Genomic DNA, 10,862 nt, shown 5'->3' on the forward strand with positions numbered 1-10,862 from the left:
TTTTACTTCTAATTCTTAGGGTTTATGATCATTACCCAATTTGTAATGATCAATGGTTTGGCTTCTTAAGGTATCACTAATGAAATAGGGATATCACCTCCAATATCAGGTGTTGGTTTGAAGCACTAGAGTATAAATCTTCTCTTGTATTCTCTTGGATAGACATGGCTATGGTTAGCATGTATAACCACTCTCACTTCTCAATGCATTGAAACAACCTAGGGCTCTATTGAAGAGTTGATGATATGATCATCTAAACATATGGTTTGCCTAAGAATTCTACCTTGCTATCTTATGTAGCTTGTTCTTCAGGAAATTTGATAAACCTGCATCTTGTGGCATGCATCCACCTCCTAGCTGCTTCATCTTGGCCCTATCTAATGTATGAAGTGGCTCTATGTGTTGGTTTCCTTGTATCATGCTACAAGAAGAAAAAAATTGTAATGTAAATGGTTTTAATTTTATGATATTCCATATATTTAATAAGTTAAGATTCAACTAAGAATGTGTGGCTTTTATGCACTGTATACCATGTGGTTTACCATACTTGGTAACTCATTTTAGAAGTGAATTAAATTACACACAAAGGTAATTTCTAACTTTTATGTGTTAATAAGTTAGAGTTGATTCTTAAAGAATGTGTTATTGTAAGGAATACCATGTTATGATCCTTTATAGGATTTGATATTTGATCCTCACTTAAAGTGTTGTGTAATAATTCCACTTCCATTTGATCCAACCTATGGATAAAATTATGTCTAACCAAAACAAGGTTTTAGCAAATGTAACACTGAGGTTTATAGCAGTTGACTCTGTGAGCTACTTCTATTCCATCAAGTCAAGTGAAACTTCAGTTACTGTGACAAGTTTTATTTGAAAGCGAAAATTTCACGGATTTTGTATGCATGAGTGCAATGCACACATTTGTATTCTCTCTTTTGTAGCCTCTAAACCTGAGATATTACAGTTAGCACTGACGTGATAGCACGGTGCACCACTGATAGCCAAAAGTGGTGCGCGAGTAATAAGCCTTTTCTAGCAGTATTTGAATGCGGCAGACACAGGATGGCAAATCTAAACTACATATACAACAACGATGTAGAGGTTGTGAACATGCTTTGGATGAGAAGGGCCCTTTTAACCACCTTGTTAAAACATTTCGGGTTAGGGGTTGCTTCAAGATGGCATCCACACCCGTATCGCACAAAGTGGCAATGTCCCTTCATGTTGTTGGAGATAACTAGATATTTTGAGTGATTCACAATACATGAAGTAGATCCACTCGAAATATATCCTAGTACTTCAAGAATGTTTTGTATGCTATTGGAGAGCTTAGAGGAGAGATGGTTAAGCCACCATCTTCTCAAACACCAACAAAGATACAAGAAAGTTGCCGATGGTTTCCATATTCAAGGTGAGCAACTCTAACTCGTAGTTCATGACATGATTGTATTGCACAAAATCCTAACAACTTGTTCATGACATTATTGTATTGCACTAAGGTCTAGCAATTTTTCATGTCAGGATTGCAATTGTAGTACTCATGTGACTACTAGTGTCCATAAGCCAATCGCATGCATACATGGGGAGAAAGAACTACACCAACCAAAATGTGGTTGGCGTTGTTGATTTTGACATGAAATTAACATATGTGTTAGTTGGATGGGGATAATTAGTCATCCCATGATGAAAACATCGTTGCTGACATCTTGGCTCGACCTAATGGGCTCAAAACCCTGGAAAGTAAGTTATGCCTAGGAGATGTTGGATATGCTTATCGATCTGGTATTCTTCCACCCTTCAATTCAACATGGTACCGTCGCAATAAGCTCTCTGCAAGGCTCTATTCTAAGTACGCTAACAAACTTTTCAATCTCAAATTCTCTAGCATTAGAATCATGGTTGAGAGGCCATTCACTTCTATGAAGCATAGATTCAAGATCATTGATCAAATGCCGTTATGTTCTATGAACTATCCCCTCTTTGTGTGTACAACTGGTATTTGGTAGTAGCTAGATAATATCGTGGTGGGCTGCTATTCGCTACTCTCTCCATCCATAAAAAAATGTCACATATTTATTTAAACTAGATGTATCTACACTAAAAAGTATCTAGATGCATTTAAATTTTAACATAGTTATAACATGCTTTTATGGACAGAGGTAGTATTATCTATAGGTAACATTGTGACGAACTGTTATTTAAACGCTAAAATAAGTATTGACAACAAAACAAGGTGCATAAAAGACTGTCAGCTATACCTTCCGATTGCTGCGGCCACCCAGGCCTATCCGTCGGACCGTCGCCGTCCATTGTCATTTGACTATCTCCTGGAGTCGCCACCTTCGCTATCGCCGTCCTCACCCACCACATTTATCTTTGGCGTCCGTCACATCTCACTGTCTAGTCTGTCTACAATAGTCGTTTAGCGACAGTGAACCTCTATCATGAAGCTCAACTCAAAGACGGCAACTACTGCCATGTCCGCTCTCTTTTGTGGGGCCATCTGAATGCTAGCGGTGATAATACATATAACCTTCAAAAAATCACTTTGGATCCCGGGCTACACGTAGCCCTGTGTTTTTTCGAAAAAGTGGCAACAATTCAAAGTTTCAAAAAAATCTAAAAGAAAATTCTAAAGATAGATAATGTTGTATTCAACATCCTACGAAATTTGCACTCCAAAATACCTTATATTTTAATATTATTGAAAAAACAACAAAACCTGACAGAATTTGGAGGTTTAAAAGTTTGCACTATTCACTACTTTAGTATGGTACATTATTTCCTGTGTGTAGAATTTTTTCTCGGAACTTCTTGACACTTCAAAATGCTGTTTTCGAATCGTTCAAAAAACCAGCTACTTGTAGCCTAGGATCCAAATGTCCGCACTCCAGCGGCTGTTGTGGATCTTGGTAGTGAGGAGCGACGGCCGGCGGGTTTGTGGCTTGTTGTAGGGTTGACATAATTGTGTTACTGCGCCGCTAACGAGCCACTTCATGTCACTGCCGCCACTGCCGAAGATCGTGCATATTGCGCGCCTGTGGTCAGTGGCGCTCTGCACAAACCCGCTCATTGCGCCAGTAATTCTTATGCGTTCTCCTCTGCCTCATCTCCGCAGCCGCAAATGTATTTCCTGTATAGGATATATGAATATAAGCACGGAGGGAGCAAATAAATAAACCATAGAGAAGAAGATTCAGACAAGGTACTAGCAAAGTAGCAGGATTCTTGAGTTTCCTGTATAGGATGGCTCACTCTATGCGGCCACATGCGGACGCCATATAAGCATGATTAGGATTCGCGGGCTTCCACGAATATCCGGCAAAGTGATTGCATGCACATGCAAAAAATATGTGGGACTCTGCTTCGTGTCCCACTTAGGGCATCTCCAGCGGGGCGACCCAATTTGTCTTGGGTCGTTCGAAACGGTCCGCGCCGACAAACAAACCGACTCGTGCCGACCGACCCATCCATTTCCTAAATTTGGGCCGTCGATGCGTCAGGCCAGACAGTCCGCGCGTCCTCCTGCATCCTCCCTCTTGCCCACCCAAGCCCTCTCGCTAGTGGGACGAAAGGTATGCAACCGAATATTCTCTTCCCCAAACCCTTGATTTCCATCTCGGCCGCCACCCACACGCGTCGTTTGCTGCTATTGCCGCTCCAGGAAGTCGCCGTGAGTACCCCAATTCCAGCAAGGACGAATACCGTGCACGTTGTCGGAGTTGGTTGCGCACAGGACTCCATCCCACCACAAGCCACGGAAGCACCTCTTCTGCAAACGCAAGCTCGGGCGTGTCGCTCGGTGGTGCGCCGACAACCTCGCTCGCCGGTGGCCCGGACGGCTTTGAGGTATGAATCGAGTCCAAATTGCAGCGGCGTGGGCATAGATATTAGATTGACCTATTTGCATTCTCTTGTGTAGATGAGTAAGGCAATCGAGTTTTTCTACAAAATGACATCGAATCATCTTCAGACGAGGAGTCTGACGGTGAGACAGAACTCTTGTTTGCGGCTGCAAGCATGGCGCACAACAATTATCTTATGTCGAAGCGCATGGGTGGGTCGTCGGGTGAAGCGCAAGGCCAACGAAGACCGGGATCGAGTCGGTGGACATGCCGGCCCTATGCGAGACTACTTCCACCCTACCAATCTGGTGTACGACGCGAAGACATTTTGTCGCCGCTACAAGACGTCTAGAAAGTTGTTTCTGGATAGTCTCCATGGCTTGAGGGTATATGATGAGTACTCCGATGCCAAGCTTGATGCTACCGGTAAGTTTGACTTTTCCTCGTACCAAAAATGTTCGGCGGCCATTCATATGTAGTACCAGGTGATCTAGTTGATGAGTACTTGTGCATGAGCGAGTCCATATGGATTGAGGCCACGTACAGGTTTTGCACCACTGTTATTGCGGTGCTTGGAGAAGTTTATCTGAGATAGACGACCACCGAAGACACTTCTCGCTTCTTGTCCATCAACGAAAAGAGGGGGTTTCCTAGAAAGCTAGGCAGCATAGACTGCATGCATTGGCAGTGGAAGAACTGTCCTTTTGATTAGCAAGAGCAGTTCAAAGAGCATGCGAGGGGTGCATGGTCATACTAGAGGCATTTGCATCCCAAGATCTATGGGTTTGGCACTCCTTTTTTGGCATGGCAGGATCCAACAATGATATCAATATCCTCCAACGCTCACCGGCGTTGCTAGGCTTGTTGAAGGCAATGCTCCTCAGGTAGCCTATGAGATCGATCAATGGTCATTCTACTGACAAGGGCTATTTATAAGGGGTTGCCCGATCTTCTCAGCAAGCGACGGTGGTGGTGATGAACACGCGATGAACACAGCGGAGATACACAATGATGAAGTGGATGATAACTTGTATGACGATGACGAGTCTCTCGATCGATCCCTGTCGCTAATGCAACAGCTCTCAACCCTGCAAGATATTCGTAACTCCACACACTTGCGCACGTAACCGCCGACCACGAAGCGGTAAGTTGCAACCGTCTAATTCCCAATGGAACAACGGATCACACAAGACTTTCAGTAGCAAAACACCAGGACGATGCGAATTGGTGTATAGATTCAATAGAGTTGCAAAGCAATCAACTATGAACTAGGGTTTATCTTAAACGTGGTCTAAACCTAATTTGGGGGCGTCCTGAGCACTTATATAGGGGTTCACGACGACCAGAAGTCAAGAAAATACAATAATAACCGATCCATATCAGGATCTGGTCGAGACTGACTCGGACTCGGCCGGCCTGGGGGCCGATCGACCGGGCCAGGGATCGGCCGTTCTGGTTTGGACCGGGCCTGGGACCGGGTGGTGACCGAGCGGGGATTCCAGGCTTACTGGATAGTGCCTGGTTGGCACAGGTGTGAGAGCCGGCTGGTGCCGGGCTCGTCCGACGTGGTGTCCGGTTGGACCGGGCCTGGGGCCGGGCCGGCCGGCGTGGCGGCCGGTTGCGCCGGCGGTGGAACCGGCCTGGACTGATGCTTCTCCTCCTTCGCGCATGCCTCCCTCTCCTCCCTCGCGCGTCCATAGGATGTCTTCATGTCCAGCTTCACGTCTAGCTCCATGTCCAGCTTCACGTCCCGCTGCTCCTCTTCTCCTCGTGCGAGGCTTGCTACATCTTCATACCTGGTCATACATAAGTAAAAGGACTTAGGCGAGTATAAAGTTCTCATCGATCAATGTATCATTTAGGAACAAGTTCACATGTTGTTTTAGTAGCTTCGCACGAGCTCTTGTCATAGGTCCAATTCTGATTTCATCGGACTTGAGCTTCACAGCAACATCTTCTTCATCTTGCAATGACGAAGGTAGTAGTTCGATAGGGATGTCCTCATCATCTCCCCCCTCCCCCTTCAAAAGGCGTCGACCTCGACGCTCCAAGGTCTTCTCCATCATATGGTGTCAAATCAGCCACATTGAAAGAATTACTGACACCAAACTCATCAGTTGGAAGATCTATAGAGTATGCCTTATCATTGATCTTGGCAACCACTTTGTAAGGACCAAGCACCACGAGGAAGCAACTTGGACTTCCGTAGCTTCGGGAACCCGTCCTTGCGAAAATGAACCCGGACCATATCACCGGGCTTGAACAACATCTTCTTGCGCTTCTTGTTCACCCTTGCAGTATTGCTCTTGTCTTTCTTATCTATCAGCACTTTAGTCTTCACATGTATCTTCCGTATAAAATCTGCCCTCTTTGATGCCTCCATATTGACTCTCTCATGTATGGGTAGAGGCAACAAGTCAAGTGGAGTAATGGGTTTGAAACCATACACCACCTCAAACGGACACAACTTTGTGGTAGAATGTACCGCGCTGTTATAAGCAAACTCCACATGCGGCAAACAATCTTCCCACTCCTTCAAGTTCTTCTTGATCATGGATCTCAACAATTGTGACAATGTTCTATTCACCACCTCAGTTTGACCATCAGTTTGGGGATGACAAGTAGTGCTGAAAAGTAGCTTCGTCCCCAGCTTTCCCCAAAGTTTCTTCTAGAAGTAGCTCATAAACTTCACGTCACGATCGAAACAATAGTCTTCGGGACTCCATGTAGACGTACAATCTCCCTGAAAAATAGTTTAGCAATATGCGACGCATCGCCGCTTTTGTGGCAGGTGATGGCGTGTAACTCACACGTTCGTTGGGAACCCCAAGAGGAAGGTATGATGCGCACAGCAGCAAGTTTTCCCTCAGAAAGAAACCAAGGTTTATCGAACCAGGAGGAGCCAAGAAGCACGTTGAAGGTTGATGGCGGCGGGATGTAGTGCGGCGCAACACCGGAGATTCCGGCGCCAACGTGGAACCTGCACAACACAACCAAAGTACTTTGCCCCAACGAAACAAGTGAGGTTGTCAATCTCACCGGCTTGCTATAACAAAGGATTAACCGTATTGTGTGGAAGATGATTGTTTGCAAGAAAACAAGAAAACAAGTATTGCAACAGATTTGTATTTCAAGTATAAAAGAATGGACCGGGGTCCACAGCTCACTAGAGGTGTCTCTCCCATAAGATAAAAGCATGTTGGGTGAACAAATTACAGTCGGGCAATTGACAAATAGAGAGGGCATAACAATGCACATACATGTCATGATAAGTACAAGTGAGATTTAATTGGGCATTACGACAAAGTACATAGACCGCCATCCAACCGCATCTATGCCTAAAAAGTCCACCTTCAGAGTTATCATCCGAACCCCTCCAAGTATTAAGTTGTAAAACAACGAGACAATTGCATTAAGTATGGTGCGTAATGTAATCAACAACTACATCCTTAGACATAGCATCAATGTTTTATCCCTAGTGGCAACAAGCAATCCACAACCTTAGAACTTTCCGTCACCGTCCCGTATATCAATGGAGGCATGAACCCACTATCGAGCATAAATACTCCCTCTTGGAGTTAAGAGCAAAAACTTGGCCAGAGCCTCTACTAATAACGGAGAGCATGCAAGATCATAAACAACACATAGGTAATAACTTGATAATTAACATAACATAGTATTCTCTATCCATCGGATCCCGACAAACACAACATAAAGTATTACAGATAGATGATCTTGATCATGTTAGGCAGCTCACAAGATCCAACAATGAAGCACAATGAGGAGAAGACAACCATCTAGCTACTGCTATGGACCCATAGTCCAGGGGTGAACTACTCACTCATCACTCCGGAGGCGACCATGGCGGTGAAGAGTCCTCCGGGAGATGAATCCCCTCTCCGGCAGGGTGCCGGAGGAGATCTCCTGAATCCCCCGAGATGGGATTGGCGGCGGCGTCTCGAGTAAGGTTTTCCGTATCGTGGCTCTCGCATCGGGGGTTTCGCGACGGAGGCTTTAAGTAGGCGGAAGGGCAACGCGGGGGGCCACACGAGGGCCCCACACCATAGGTCGGCGCGGCCAGGGCCTGGGCCGCGCCGCCCTATGGTGGCGGCGCCTCGTGGCCCCACTTCGACTCCTCTTCGGTCTTCTCGGAAGCTTCGTGGCAAAATAGGACCCCGGGCGTTGATTTCGTCCAATTCCGAGAATATTTCATTACTAGGATTTCGAAACCAAAAACAGCAGAAACAAGAATCGGCTCTTCGGCATCTTGTTAATAGGTTAGTTCCGTAAAATGCACGAATATGACATAAAGTGTGCATAAAACATGTAGATATCATCAATAATGTGGCATGGAACATAAGAAATTATCGATACGTCGGAGACGTATCAGCATCCCCAAGCTTAGTTCTCGCTCGTCCCGAGCGGAGTAAAACGATAACAAAGATAATTTCTGAAGTGACATGCCATCATAACCTTGATCATACTATTTGTGAACATATGTAATGAATGCAAGTGATCAAAACAATGGTAATGACATGAGTAAACAAGTGAATCATAAAGCAAAGACTTTTCATGAATAGTACTTCAAGACAAGCATCAATAAGTCTTGCATAAGAGTTAACTCATAAAGCAATAAATCAAAGTAAAGGTATTGAAGCAACACAAAGGAAGATTAAGTTTCAGCGGTTGCTTTCAACTTGTAACATGTATATCTCATGGATAATTGTCAACATAGAGTAATATAACAAGTGCAATATGCAAGTATGTAGGAATCAATGCACAGTTCACACAAGTGTTTGCTTCTTGAGATGGAGAGAGATAGGTGAACTCGACTCAACATAAAAGTAAAAAAGAATGGTCCTTCAAAGAGGAAAGCATCGATTGCTATATTTGTGCTAGAGCTTTTATTTTGAAAACATGAAACAATTTTGTCAACGGTAGTTATAAAGCATATGAGTTATGTAAATTATATCTTACAAGTTGCAAGCCTCATGCATAGTATACTAATAGTGCCCGCACCTTGTCCTAATTAGCTTGGACTACCGGATCTTTGCAATACACATGTTTTAACCAAGTGTCACAATGGGGTACCTCCATGCCGCCCTGTACAAAGGTCTAAGGAGAAAGCTCGCATTTTGGATTTCTCGCTTTTGATTATTCTCAACTTAGACATCCATACCGGGACAACATGGACAACAGATAATGGACTCCTCTTTAATGCATAAGCATGTGGCAACAATTATTATTCTCATATGAGATTGAGGATATATGTCCAAAACTCGAAACTTCCACCATGAATCATGGCTTTAGTTAGCGGCCCAATGTTCTTCTCTAACAATATGCATGCTCCAACCATTAAGGTGGTAGATCTGTCTTACTTCGTACAAGACGGACATGCATAGCAACTCACATGATATTCAACAAAGAATAGTTGATGGCGTCCCCGAAGCATGGTTATCGCACAACAAGCAACTTAATAAGAGATAAAGTGCATAAGTACATATTCAATACCACAATAGTTTTTAAGCTATTTGTCCCATGAGCTATATATTGCAAAGGTGAATGATGGAATTTTAAAGGTAGCACTCAAGCAATTTACTTTGGAATGGCGGATAAATACCATGTAGTAGGTAGGTATGGTGGACACAAATGGCATAGTGGTTGGCTCAAGGATTTTGGATGCATGAGAAGTATTCCCTCTCGATACAAGGTTTAGGCTAGCAAGGTTATTTGAAACAAACACAAGGATGAACGGTGCAGCAAAACTCACATAAAAGACATATTGTAAACATTATAAGACTCTACACCGTCTTCCTTGTTGTTCAAAACTCAATACTAGATATTATCTAGACTCTAGAGAAACCAAATATGCAAACCAAATTAGCAAGCTCTAAGTGTTTCTTCACTAATGGGTGCAAAGTATATGATGCAAGAGCTTAAACATGAGCACAAAAATTTCCAAGTATCAAATTATCCAAGACATTTTAGAATTACTACATGTAGCATTTTCCAATTCCAACCATATAACAATTTAACGAAGAAGAAACTTCGCCATGAATACTATGAGTAGAGCCTAAGGACATACTTGTCCATATGCTACAGACGGAGCGTGTCTCTCTCCCACAAAGTGAATGCTAGGATCCATTTTATTCAAACAAAATAAAAACAAAAACAAACCGACGCTCCAAGCAAAGTGCATAAGATGTGACGGAATAAAAATATAGTTTCGGGGAGGAACTCGATAGTGTTGTCGATGAAGAAGGGGATGCCTTGGGCATCCCCAAGCTTAGACGCTTGAGTCTTCTTAGAATATGCAGGGGTGAACCACCGGGGCATCCCCAAGCTTAGAGCTTTCACTCTCCTTGATCATATTGTATCATACTCCTCTCTTGATCCTTGAAAACTTCCTCCACACCAAACTCGAAACAACTCATTAGAGGGTTAGTGCACAATAAAAATTACTGCGCAGTAATCCAAAGACTTTACTTGGCACAACAAAACACAAAACTAAGATAAGGAGAGGTTGCTACAGTAGTAAACAACTTCCAAGACTCAAATATAAAACAAAAATACTGTAGTAAAAACATGGGTTGTCTCCCATAAGCGCTTTTCTTTAACGCCTTTCAGCTAGGCGCAGAAAGTGTATCTCAAGTTTTATCAAAGGGTGGTGCATCTACAGCGGGGTTTGGAGTTTTCTCAACCATGCATAGTATATTGGATACATAAGTTTCAGCGTCTCCCTTTTCATTAGTCTTGGGCTTGCTACTCTCATCGAACAAATTTTCAGGAACAAGCCAAGCATAGTTATTTTCTAGTGCATCATTTATAGCTAGGAGTTTACATGGTATTGGTGCTTTGATCTCCCCACCATCATTAATATTATTAGTGTACCTTATTCTATCCATGTCCATTTTTTCAAGGAGACCAACAAAATTAGTATGAGAACTGATGACCCACAAGTATAGGGGGTGTATCGTAGTATCTTCGATAAGTAAGAATGTCGATCCCAACGAG

This window comes from Lolium rigidum, chromosome 2 (genome assembly GCF_022539505.1).
Source record: "Lolium rigidum isolate FL_2022 chromosome 2, APGP_CSIRO_Lrig_0.1, whole genome shotgun sequence".
Classification (NCBI taxonomy): Eukaryota; Viridiplantae; Streptophyta; class Magnoliopsida; order Poales; family Poaceae; genus Lolium; species Lolium rigidum.